The sequence below is a fragment of the Egretta garzetta genome, unplaced genomic scaffold, assembly GCF_000687185.1.
Source record: "Egretta garzetta isolate BGI_Z169 unplaced genomic scaffold, ASM68718v1 scaffold149, whole genome shotgun sequence".
NCBI classification, from domain to species: Eukaryota; Metazoa; Chordata; class Aves; order Pelecaniformes; family Ardeidae; genus Egretta; species Egretta garzetta.
The window spans coordinates 71,820-84,716 of NW_009269998.1; the positions used below are offsets into that span (position 1 = coordinate 71,820).

General features: G+C 36.8%; 1 protein-coding gene across 1 annotated transcript in view; it reads right to left on the reverse strand.

The window, feature by feature from the left end:
• Nucleotides 1-4,238, reverse strand: part of BCAR3 (BCAR3 adaptor protein, NSP family member) — a gene marked incomplete at its 3' end in the record, with an annotated part of 75,785 nt that extends 71,547 nt beyond the window's left edge. Inside the window, exon 1 of the mRNA XM_009647517.2 lies at nucleotides 4,126-4,238. The remainder of the gene's footprint in view (nucleotides 1-4,125) is intronic.
• Nucleotides 4,239-12,897: the final 8,659 nt, after the last annotated feature.

The window sequence follows — 12,897 nt, forward strand, 5'->3', positions numbered from 1 at the left end:
AAGCCTTAGGCAGTGATCTTTGGAATTATTGGGCAGACTGCATAATACTCCTATCTTGTTAACTATTCTCAAAATATCCTGTACAATAAGTCATCTCGCTATATCCTTCCACTCAGAATAGAACATCTTACAGGGCTTGTTCCAACTCTCACAAACTTGAGTTGAATTTTGATACTGAACTGATAAAAGCATCATAAAAGCAACAAAAGATGTAGTGATCAAATTTTAATTCATAGCAAAGTCCCAAATAGAGGAGGAGGGCCAGGACTGCCTGTGTAAGCACTCCTCACCTCTCCTCACTAGGGATGAGGTGGCACATACACAAAATAGCTTGGTTTAGACCTTTTGATACGATCTTTCCAAGTGAGGAAGACATTCATGACACAGTCTTCGGTCAAGTATGGTCTGTTAAACATTACTGTACGTTGTTAAGCTGAAGACAGAGAGCAACAAAAAATGAAACGGAAGTGGAACCTTTTCTAAAAGACAACTTCCAAAAAAAAAAAGTACATGTTATATTGTTTTTTAAAACCCTGCCAAGAGATTCATGTTTAGCTAGTCTTCTTACTGTCTATTTAGAGTACCCCTGTAATCAGTATTCAGAGCAGTATCCTGAATCACAGTATTATTAGTTTGTCATCTCTTTGTGACAGGAAAGCTCAGGTTGCCTTAACTCATTCTTTTAGTCTTTAGGGGACAACATGGAAATCTTAAGTCTTTTTTTCTACCTCCTGAAGCAGCAGGATATTGGAAATTTTGTGTTGGGTGGCCTTGATTTTCAAATCCCGTTTTCCTAAGATGAGCATCTGTAAAATGGAGTAAGTTCTGTAGCAAATGCCAGAGTAAGGAACGTACTATACCTATTAGTCCAGGAGAATTCAAGTTTCTTTCAGACAGGTTTACTGTTTCTGATACTGTAAGCTATGTAACAGCAAACATGAGTATATTTATGTGTTACATGAAGCCCTTTTTGTCGTGATAAGCTGTGTCATTGAAGGGATGAAGAATTTTTCTTTTAAAACGTTAATTCATTGCCTCTAATTTTTTTTTCTCACAATGAAGCTGGCAAAGATAGCTGGAGAGTTTCTAAAAGCAATTACTCTTTTGAATAAAAAAAAACCCAAAAGTGCTAGTATGCCAATTGCACTTAAGCTAATGAAGGAAAATAAATCTCAGAGTCAACTGAGGGGCATAATAATATTGGAAAGGAAGGTTTTGGATAATAAGAGGATATTCAATGTAATTAATAGATAACACGGGTTGTAACACTGTTCTGAAGAACACGGATTTCCAGATAATGCATTTGGGTAATCAAACCTGAACTGTCCTCTTTTTTCCCCTTTCGCTCCACAAAATCATTACTATTTTATTTTCAAAATAAGCTGCTGAATTAACTCAAGGCATTATTTATAAGTCAGTACAAAAGTTCAATTTTATGTTGATTTATAAATATGTACAAAATTTCATCTGATGAGATCTTTCAGAGCAAAACCAAAACACATCCAAAGCAGAAAATTTATGATCGAATGTATTTCTTTTTACTGTTCTGTATTTTCACTGTAAATCAGATACAGAGAAATCCATAAGATGTACTCCATTTTGTTACTGGCAAGTCATATTACTAAAAGTGGCCTTTTCTAATGGAATTTTGACAAGTTAGGCCTAGGACCCTAAAATACAAAAGGACACTGTTTCACTGTGTAAATAAGACAATTGACAGAGACTTCTACTCTAAGTGAGCCACTGTTTTTGAATTTGTTATTTTAAAATCTCTCAAACTAAAACCACTGCAAAAGCATGACATTCTTTGATTTAGACTGAGTAGTCCTCTAAATGCTGAAAGCCTCAACTTTTTAATGCCACCAGCTATAACTGTTTCAAAAGCTGTTAGGGAACTTCACTTAGTATGACACTCAGGCACAGCTGTTCTCAAATGATACCTCATACATACCTAATGACGGAAAGAGGGAGTTGAATAATTATTACTCTTACCTTATCCCTTTCTAGGTTTACCCAAATGCAAAAATTGGTACTGATGATGAATTCACATTTCAGTAGACAGGATTTTTCAGCTTTGGTGACAGTGACTGAGGCTCCCTCTGCTTCTCTCAAAAAAACCCCAACACCCTCCCGCCCAAACCCCAAAATCATCCTCCGAGAAAAACCACACACAAAGAAGTACACATGCAATATGCCTACTCTTCAAACTTTAGCAAAAAACTTGTAAGGAGGAACACAAAAAGGATTGGTGTTAACTCCAGTACTGCACAGCATATGCTCAGCGTAACAGACTGGGAGCTTTTATAAACACATTTTGGGGTTTTTTTTTTAGTAGTTTTAAAGAACTTGCTGCATTTTGCAGCAGGCAACGCTAATACATGGAGATTTTGTCAGGGAGAACAGTCTTCTGGCTTGAAGCTTTCTTTCTTCATTCAAGATCATAAGCACTTTCTGGTCTGGCTTAAGAACTGGCTAGAGCAGTTGACTGAAACCCAAGAACTCTGTCTTCTACTGCCATGAATTTACTACTTAGCTAAGAACAATTTAATTCGAGAAACTGTGCATCACTGTCCTCAGCAAAATGGATAGAATCATACCTTCTACTGCAGAGACAAAAACCCCAGTGTAAACAGTTATTAGTAATTATTTTTTAAAGTAGAACACATCAAAGGCAATTACTTAGACTTTCAAGAACTTAGAAGCTTGGTTCAACATGGTTTTTAAGCGTATGCCTAGCATTAAGCAGCTTAGTAAGTACGTGAAGTCAGGGTAAGTCAGGCATTTTCTCAAAGTTTTGTTTCAAGAAAATACTCAGTTTGGCTGAGGAACTAAGAAATGATGTAATGCTTGTAATCTACAGATACTGCAGAACTGAAATTCTGATTCACGGCCTTGAACTTAAAAAGAAGTCCATTGTATCCCAAATGACGTGCTAAGCCTATTTTTAAGTTTTGCACTTCAGCAAAAACTTTTTACAAGCAGCTTTTGGGCTCAGTAAGCTGTAAACTACCTTTGCTGCAGGTTTTTGTTTGTTGACTGTCAAAACAGCTGTCCCACGGTTCTATATTACTATGTTACAATGGTAGCGTGAATCACATAACAACATTTTCCAATGTGCTTCTAAGTCTTACTGACTGAGTCCATCTGTGAAAGTAGAAAATGCTGTCCTTTTCCTAATTGTGACAAATTCTACTTATATTTAAAATACTTTTATTTTTCTTTTGCTTGGATTATGAGATTACCATGACACTCACTAAGAACTCCAGTATACAAGCAGCACAGATGTGACACAGAAGCCAGTTTTAAATAAACCTTAGTGCCACTTCATGACACTTTGGTTAGTGACAAAAAAATTTATAAAAAATTGTTTTAAAAGGGAATACAAGAATATTTTGAGTTGATGAGAATAATCAGTTATATTTTTTACATTTATTTTCTGAATTAGGCATACAGCAAGACAGAATTAAAACACGTCAAAGCAGCATTCAATTGATGATATAGTATGCAAGTGTACGGCGGATGGTAAGGACTGAAAACACAGAATGGACAATAAGATGAAATTTTGATCAAGTAAGACCTGTGGGAAAAGGGCTACCTAAGAGTTTCTAAATAAATTTCTGGGGATCTTCAAGATGACTGATGTAAGGTCTTTCTGTAATGTGCTATTTGCTCAATAGAGAAGATTATTCTTAAGCCACATAGTATCCATTTACCTATAAACAACTTCATGTAAAACATAAACTTACGTGCCAGTTCTTATCTAGTTCTCAATTTTAAGAAACAAACTTATTTCTTTTGCAGAACAAGAGTTATCTATGTGTTCTTGCTCCGGTGAACATGCCCATTTGTTACAATCCCAGACAGCCAAGACTAATATAGGACAAATGGCATTAGAAACAGTAAAATGTTCAATTTATCTAGCTCACCAGTTAGCAACTATTTCTCTGTGAGTTTTAGTACACAGTTACGAAAGACACTGGTTTTATTTTCCCCTTTCCCAACACAAGAGCAAACTATCAGCCTTTAGGGTTTTTGTTCCATCGTATCACAGAACACTAATCACTTCCATTATATCATCTTGCTTGACATTTTTTCAAGAATTTTATTGAAAAAGCCAATTCTTACCTCTATGCCATCATACTGTTCAAAGAGTGTGCAACATTCTGCAAGACCAAGCTGGGTCAGCCAGTCAGAAATGAGTAGATACTTCATTATCCATTCCCTCACCTAACAATGCCTTTGACTCTGAAAAACAAAAACACCACCGAATTACAAATACTATTGCTTAAGAATGTCAAATGACTGAACAACTTAATAGCATGGAAGTTCTACCACTGTGGCCAAAGAGATTAATGCTTTCTTGGTCGCTTGGTAATAGGTAGTTATCTATGCATTAAGATTATTACATTTAATTCACTGTTTCACTGTAATCCTCATAAAAACAGGGAATGTTGAGGACAACATTTTGTTTAGCTCTCACAGCTCAATTAATCTTTTAGAAGATGAATCAACAGAATCACTCAATAGCATAGTATCAATTAAAAAATACTCAGACTTTATATTCAAAGAGAATGTTCTTCAATATGCTCATTCAGTGATATTGCCATTCTTCTTACACGTGTAACACATGACAAAATGGACAAAATGAAGAGGAAGAGCAAAAGGAGCAGTGTTATCTGTAGGAATATGAAGGAAGTGAATGAAACTGCGTATTCTGTAAGACAGTCAAAATGAAAATGATTCTGCAGTGGGTGTTTGTCCAAGATGTGAACATAGCTAAAGTCAACTTGTTATGGAGTATTTCTACAACAAAAGCAACTGAAAGATTGTTACAGTTTGGTCTCCATAATGATGTCATCTAAATTTGAGTTATCTGTAAACAAAACCACTTTTTGTTACTTTTTTTTCCAGTTGCTAAAATGAAATAAAAGACAGACATTAAGATGGGCACGATAGACAAAGGAAGACAAAAGGCAGACACGTGAAATATTCTCCCAACATCACTGCTCTATGTAAGCAGTTATATAAGAGAGACATAAACAAATGCTTAAGCTTCCAAAGAATTGCTGAGTTTGTGAAGAGATTTCTATTTGCAAGTTTGAGCATATCGTAAATAAAGGATGCCCAATTCTAAATCTGTAACTTGTGACCTGAACACTTCATATCAGAGTGCTGATGCAAGAAGCAGGAAATGCTCATGTTCAGACACGCAGCATCTTTAATCATATTTTTTTTGCTACATTTTTTTTATTTGAAGGTTTTCCTCTCATCTATACTTCAGGAAAAGTACTTGCTGATTAGATCTGTATAAACCAACTGGAATTACGACTTTCCAGCCACAAACCACTTGTTTCAACACATCTGTCTACTCTGAACATGTGATAAGAAGCTGCCCAAAGGCAGCATTTTATGGTCAGCAAAGAGCCAGTGTTGCTTTCTGACAGATAGAGAAAGCTGTTTAGCATTTCTATAATTCTTGGAACACTATAAAAGTGTTGAAGCTTTTCTTTTTTTTGTTGTTGTTGTTAATACAAATTGCAACCCCAAAAATACTGTCCTGCAGAAAGGTCGGCCACAGTAGCAGTATTACCTGTGTTAAAGTACAATACATTTACTAAAAATATTTTGAAAGTATTTAAATTAGAACAAGTACCATTAGTAAGACACACAATGTTTTGGACCAGACCTGGTTTTGGAAGCCACTATGAATTTTGCCTCAGCGGGCAACGTTGGAAACAAGTCAAGTCAACATGGTCACAGTTCAGAGACGCATATGCCATTACACTGCAGAAGCTGTAATCCCGGAATTTGTCACTTCATGATCTAATTTAAGAACAAACCTGCTAATTTTCAAATCATGTTGTGAAATCCCTCTATCCTCCACCGGAATACTCCGCTATATTATTTGCTTTATTACAGCTTTTTGAATATTGTGAAAATATTGGAGGCTATGGATGGCAAGCATACATCTGAAGAATGATGGTATTACAGTAAATAAGAGCATCTTGTGGAGCAACATCAATCAGAAAAATGTCAACATTTAATGGACGCACCACAAAAGAATTTCTTCGAGGAATGTTAAAGCCACAGAGAACATTCTTACGTGAGGCGAGGACAAGCTCAGCCACTGAAATCTTTCCTTTATCAGCTTGCTTTAAACAGGTACTTTCAGATTGCAAGATGGTCAGCATGAAAAGCATACGATTTTCAGGGAGATAAAAGGAAAACACAGCCGGTTGGTTAGGACATTAGTAAAACCGTAGACAAATAGCTCTTTTGTGGTTCGTACACTTCCAATTCAGTCACAGACTTTAATTTTGTTGTCATAAAGGAACTTGTTTTCAAAACTGTTTAACAACTTCAGTAGGGATATATTTGTTAAGACGACAAATTTCATCTTTCATTTTGAGTATTTAGTTTCCATGCTGGTACACAACAATTAAAAAACAAACAAGAATTGGTGGAGAGTCATTACACTTATCATTCCAGAAGGGAGAGAAATTCTGCACTAAGCTGAAAGGAATCCCAGAATTTCCACAGTGCAACACTCTCTTTAAACAATATAATGATAAACAGTGGCTATCTAATCTTACTCAGCCAGCTGCATTTGCTCTATTATTAATTTATACCAAATAAATAAAAAAACCCACCACAAAACCCCCACCAAATAAAACTCCCACCAACACCACCACCCCTGCCTCCAAACCCCCATACCAAAGGAAATTCAAGTGCAAGCAGAAAATTATGTTAACTTATATGACAAGATACCAAGAGATACATGATGTGTTGTTTTCAAATGTACTGCACTTACACATTTGAACATGATTATTTTATGGCATACTTTTATATGCTATTAAGTCTTTGTTGACACCTGTGTAGATGTTTCCCTTCTGTTTTTATGAAAAATTTGTTCCTATGGCCGAAAGCGGCGGCGGGGGGTGGGGGCGGAAATCTCATTTCTCCCACAAGATAAGCAATTTCTGATCCTTCTGCTAATTGTAGTATTGGTGAAGAAAGGTAACAGAAACGTTAGCTCAAACATCTCTTATTTAACCAAAATTACACTGTTAATTGGATGCAGGGTACAACCTAGTGGTCAGGACACGAGATCTATTCAGAGCCTGCTCAAGGTTAAGAGTAAAATGGAATTACAAAATAAATTGTAAAAGACCCTAAATATATTACTATGAGAACTGGTTTTAGGCAGAGGGAGTTTCCTATTATTCTTCTACTCCTACATTATTTATTTTTATTTCTGAAAATAGGATTAACTCTTGCTTAGGGCAGGTAACGCCAACATTTTTTAACATCCAAAATACGATTATAAACACACCAGCAAGGCGTGTGGCACATGTTGGGCATATATTTTTTCCCCACAATTAATATTCTTCCTTTCCAGAGGAAGGAAGGAAACAAAAGTATAAGATGACAGCATGGATTGGAGGGCGATACCGGATCTATGTTCTGTTTACTCACTCTAAACACTGTCACTTCCTGTACATGTTAATTTTCCTGCAATAAAGAGATTACCATAGGTTTAGTCAGGTCATCAGATTTTTATGGGATAAACCCATGGTTGTTCCATGACTTGTTTCTATTTACTCAGTGAGGCTTTTTCTTCTGTTATTACCTAACAAGCTCAAGAATGAAGTTACGGTGTTTTGAAATCCTTTTGTGAAAGGTCTTGCAGTATTACCTACATAATTTATACAATTTCAAGGTTTTTTTACATCAAAATAAACAATTCGAGTCCAACCTAGGTTTGTACAGTTCTGTTTCTGAACACCAGCCGTTTAGAGGCTTTTATGAAATGAATTCGTTGCCAAAAAAAGTTATTGAATGAGTAATAACGGGAGGTTCCTACGGTGGCACTCTGATCTACCAAACTGAGCTTAGCTTTTACTTTCAGAGGGCCTTTCTGCATTATCTTAAAAGCATGCTCATAGTTGCAGTCATACATTGGGGAACTTCTGAAGCAAAAGCACAGAGAAAGGTGTTTTATATGTAGCTTTCAGATCCAACTGTTCATGCTGCAATGCTTTACTATACTGATAATTCATTAGTTTTCTTCTTTCCTCTATCACAATATCTCAGGAACTATCAAAAGATGCTGCTGCTGATGTTGGCTTGTTATACTCCAGACACAAGGTAAGTTATATGTAATACCAGATTCCTAATTCAGCTATGGTTTCATGGAATTAGCTTCACCGTAATTTTTGAAAAGTGGGTATGTGCGTACTACAAAGACACCAAGGCCGAGCAACTGAAAATCACTATGTGGATATAGCAGGTATTCCAGGGACAAGTCATGCTCCTTTTTCAGCCTCTCTCGGGGCTTCAGGCTGTAATACAACAAGGAGCAAGCCATGTATCATGGTATAATCCTGTTCCCAGCAAAGTTACTCAGCTGAGCCAGCAATTTCATCTCCTCTGGAAAGTAATTTCTCTTATTGTGCCTTTTCTACTTCAGCAAAAATTGACTTGTATTGTTCTTCCAAATTAAGACTAGCCTCCTGCTGCGACACAATCATTCATTAGGAAAAATGGATTTATTGGACACTTGCATGAGTGAGAGTTTTCTTCGGGATTTCATTCACTTGAACTTGGCATGCCTTCCTAACTACCTCCCTTGAATCAAGCATCCATCACAGTTTTGTTTTCAGATGTACTTTCACCTTCAGATGCACCTTTATTTTCCTCTGGCATCAGCGAAAACAACAAACTGTCTAAATTTATAAATCAATAAATCTGACCTTCCCATGCAACATTCTGTACCCCTCAGGTCCTGTATTGCAGCACCAAGTAGTAACACTGACCAAAGTCTGCTCTCTCTGCTGATCACATCTTAACCATTCATGCTTAACTAAGCAATTCAGACAGGTATTTCTTGAATGTTCTGTTGTAATGCATGTTGGAATGGCAGAAAGTTTCTGCCATTGGAGTGCCAGTTTCTGAATGCAGTAGAATGAAAAACTAGAAAAGCTGGAAGTGGTCATCATGCTTCTGGTGTCACTTCTCAGAGGTTTTACCACTTTAATACAAAAGACCTATCTTTTCTTTTGCAGCTCTTCCCTCTTCTTTAAACAATTTGTCAAGTGTAAACCATGTTGTCACTAGTACAGTTTAGGACAGTAAATCTGTGTATTTTGGAAAAAACTTAGAAGCCGACTGTTCCATAAAAGGAATACTAAATGCAGGGTTGGAAAACCAGAAGATACCAGTCAATGACCCAAAGCTTGTTTCATCTCTATGTCAGTGGTAACGTCTTAGTGAGAAAAGTAACCTTCTTCTCCAGGATTTGTTAATACAGTAATGGTAAACTACCGTAATTTGAGAGACTTGTTCTAGCCTACTGCCTTAAATGAAACCCAGCAATTTTCTAGCTAAGAACTGAGCATGGTTCTCCTAAACCAATAAAGCTATAGGTTGGTAACGCACCGATCAAAACCAGTGTATTATAAAGCCATCTCCATCTTTCCTGCTAAGGAAGAGGGAAGGGCATCTGCAAGACAGGGCAAGAGAGAGAAGCAGCAGAAATTCCTGAAAAGCAATTCCATCAGCAGACCCAGTGTCAGACGCTGATCAAACAAATGCTGGCACTGTGCACTGGACAGTCCAGAGAAAACACTTCTTGGGCCAAGGACCGCGGCCGAAAGGAGTGGGAAACTGTGACTAAAAGCCCTGTTTCCCCAACTGCATCAATCCTCTCATATTTACAGAAACAGAGCTTGGTACATTACATATAAACTGGTTGACATGAAAGATAAGCTACCACTGTTTTTTCTTCAGATAGGAACAATATGCAAAAATTTGAAGTTTTGGTTAACTCTGCATGAAAAGAAATAATAGGCGACAACTACTCATCATGTAATAATTACTACAATCAGATTCCATCTCTAGACTTCCATCAAAAAACATCCTATGAGGGAAGAATTAGCTACATAAGAAAATGTCATAAATAGGTACGTAACTGATGTACAAACCAAATGCAGAGGGCATCAAGGCTGGAGAGGGAAAAAGAAAGCATAAGAATATAATGTAAAAAAAGGTTAATGTTCTTACAGTGATGATAGCTTAATAAAATAAAGCAAAAAAATAAAATTGATCAATGCAGAACCTCTGATAAATCCCTGTTATAACATGTAGGAAACACACAAGAAGAGGAAAATAATGAAAAAAAATGTAGACGAACCAATTAGTTTTCTTAAGACAACATAAAGACATGCAATTTAAGTTCAGAAAAATCTGTGGCCTAGTAAAGTGAAGTACATACTTAATTCTCTTGGAAACCAATTACATCCATACAGTCTGAACCTAAACTATTAACACCTTCTGCACTTCATGAATCAGTTGTCGACATACAACTATGCTCAGTGTCATGTAAGCATACTTCTGTTTTAACTCTGCAAAAGAGCCAAGGTGCTACCAGAGTACTGGAAAAGGAGAAAATATGAGGTCAAGCTATTTCCAGGCAGCATGCGAAGGAAGCGGAACGGGCAACTAAGTGGATCTCAGAAAAAGTCTGGAAGTGTACGTATGGGGGGGAGAGCATGAGCAGGTACTCGGTAAGCTTGACCACAAAAAGAACATGAGGAAGCTACTTTGTTGACTCCTTTCTAGTGTTGTTCATACTACAGAAAGGACATAAAAATGCAATTTTTACAATTCAAGTATCTATAAAAAGAAGGCAATTATCAAAAGAGCATAGGCAATAGTAATTAGCAATTTCCAAAGTATCTGCCAAACCACGTATCTAATGTACTTTCTTCATTTTAATAATCTCATACTGTGCTGGGAGGGATTAACTGAACAGAAGAAAACTAAAAGGACAAATTACTGAACATGAACCTTCAGTGCAAATGTTAGATGATAGAGCTAGTTAGCCTTACTATAAAATCTAAGTTTTTCTTGAATAGTATCTTACAGCTGAATTTTCATCATCATTATTACATTTATAGTTCTTCCAGTGTATTATTTCGATTGGTGGTGGTTTTTACTGAAACACAGAAGAAAGCATTGAGAATTTCTCTTTCAGATATCCAATTTAAATAGATTCAAAGACTGACATTCCTGTGCAATGAGTCACATCAGCTATTTAAAATAAATGCATTTGTATGCATGTGAATGCAAACAAATACTTACTGGGGGGTTTTAAGTAATTTGGGGTAAGCTGGTAGAGTCGAAGCAACCATCATCCTAAAGAATATCTGCCTAAGCAAATAAATTAGACCACTCCAAAGGCACTATGCATTTGTACAGTGCATACCATGCTGCTGGCAGTATAGAGTAATGGCTGACATAAACGGCATTAAACTGTTAGGTTGTATATCACAGCCTCAACAAATTTAGAAATATATTTACATTTTCAATTTTGCCACCTTCTATACTGAAGAAGCAAATAACAGGTTTTTTTTGCTTTGGCAGATAAATCAAACAACTTGAATAATAAAATTTGTTTTGGATCAAACCAAATAAAAAAATGCCTAAGGTCTTTGGCTAACTAATATACATTTTTTATTTGTGTTTAATCTTATTTTTCCTTTTTTACTTCTACCCATACCTCATTAAAATTAATTCAGCTGAGACTCTGGAATATAGCAAAAACTCATAAGCTCACATAAACTGATATTTACTTGTACCGTCCACATAAAAGATGGGGATTTGTTGTCCACAAACGTGGAAGTATCTTGTCTATACCAAATATGCACTTAATACATTGTAAAAAACCCAATTTTCTGACAGTTCTATCAAGCATTTAGCTACTGTGCTTTCAAGAGACGTGAATAAAAGCTGTAAAAATGAATACAGAAGAAATGTATTCATCTTCCAACAGTCTGTCTAAACATGGCTTTGCTTTCCTCTGTCAGATTCACTTGACTACAACCATTAGACTTCAGGTATGGGTACATGTCTGGTGGCAGCACTGCTGAAGCCAGTTTATGTAGCTACCACCTATTACAGACCCCCAGCTCAAGGTGCTTGTTTCTCCCTTGCACCGATGTCTTTGCCGTGCCAGCACTAGCATTTGTTTGGCCATGCAGTGAAGGGGATCAGCGACTTGCTCTGGTAGAGAAAATGACCCAGAGGAAGGGGTTGTTATTTCAAGTACACTTGTACTTCACTGTACAGCCACAGAAAAGCAATGATGAGGAAGTGGTCAAACAGCAAAAGCGCAAATCTGAGACATTAAATCTCCCCTCAAATTCTGCTGCAGGTTATGGACTCCTCTGCCATCCAGATCACAGTCTGCATATAAACATACACCCTTTTAATCTATCTTGGGCTGTGAAATAAAGCAAATGGGGCACAGACTTTCTTATTTCTGCCAACTGCGTTGTGAAAACAACTACTGCAAAGAGATGGGGAAGACAGCTGGGGGGTGGCAGCACTGTAAGTCACTGTAGCTGTTTGATTCAGTACAAAAACCAAGGCCCTCAGACAAGACAAATAGTAAAGCTGCACGGAAAACTTCAGTTCTGCGATACCCAAGAGGTTTAAATATTTGTTTTCTTTTGCTCTGCAACAATCTGAAAGTGTTTTAAACATACCGAGTTGATACACACATCTTAAGCAGTCCCCTTCTCTTAATGAAAGGACAGGCTTGGTTAAGGTCTCTGTCTCTTTATCCCAAGGGGGTCTATGCAGAAGCTGTATTGCTGAAAAACTACCAAAACATACATTTTACTAGGATCATATTTCATTATTTGATGAAAAGAAACGAGTACTGGAAAACAGTATGAGACACAAAGCAAAACTGCGTACCACCAAGCGCGCCTCTGCCTTGCAACACTTGAGTGGCAAACAGATCAAAGGAAGCACTTAAACCCAAGCAGTAACTGTATTACATTGAATTTAACATACAAATGAAAGCATATCCCACTAGCACTGTGTTTTTAA